This window comes from Penaeus monodon, chromosome 23 (assembly GCF_015228065.2).
Source record: "Penaeus monodon isolate SGIC_2016 chromosome 23, NSTDA_Pmon_1, whole genome shotgun sequence".
NCBI classification, from domain to species: Eukaryota; Metazoa; Arthropoda; class Malacostraca; order Decapoda; family Penaeidae; genus Penaeus; species Penaeus monodon.
In genome coordinates this window covers 16,369,929-16,370,893 of record NC_051408.1, presented here as the reverse complement: position 1 = coordinate 16,370,893, position 965 = coordinate 16,369,929, and positions in this window count along the sequence as shown.

The following is a 965-nucleotide window of genomic DNA, read 5'->3' as shown; positions in this document are numbered from 1 at the left end:
GCCCCCAGACGAAGAACAAAATACACGCAAGCCACACGCATTTACGCGATAGAGATGCAGTCAATCAGGGAATCGCAATTCTACTGAGAGCAAATCCACCTGATTTGCTCTCAGTAAAATTGCGGGCGACATCGAGAACAGCTGTAGCATTAGTAATAATAAGAGATCCTCGTATTATATTCAACCTCAGCCAAATTGATTATGGCATCACCACTTTAATACTTTAAGCACGATGTGATATGCAAAAAGTACAGCATTAATGGAAGGGATATAAGTAGCAGTAACAGTAGTAACGATGGCGATGATGATAGCGACAGTTGCTGTGACAATTAAATGATAATGAAACCTAAAAGGGCAAAAATAAAGGTGGTCAAATGAGAATGAAGATATTGACATAAAAAATCTATAATCATGTGGTAATGAAATACTTCTAAACAAAAGCCAAGTTCAATAACCAATATTCATCGACCACACACGAGCCAGCTTTATTGTCCAAGTTTGTCAACTGCTGGCAAATTTCTCCTTGTTGCAACTTCTTGATGTCGAGCCAGAGACTTAAGAAGTTTGATATTTTGGCTATATAGTCACTTATTTTCATTTTGCCGAAAGTTGACTCAGCTGAGCGGGTCTCGATCAACACTTTCTCTCGGGAGAAGGGATAGGACATAAGAAAAAAAAATAATATGCGTCAACCTATGTGGTAACTCGGTGTCAGCTGTTTTATTATTTTGTTTCGGAAGTCAATATTTTGTCATTTTATTTGCTCAATATCTTTCTCTCCTATTTTTGGTCACTCCCCTTTCCTTCTCTCTCCTTTACCCTCCCCTCCCTTTCTCCCTTTTTCCCTCTTTCTCTCGCTTTTCCTGTCTGTGACCACAGCACGACAGTAACTGCGGCGCTGGAAAAGTTGTGTGAGAATTGAATTGGACTTTATGCACTAAAACCATAACAAAAGAGAAAGAGCT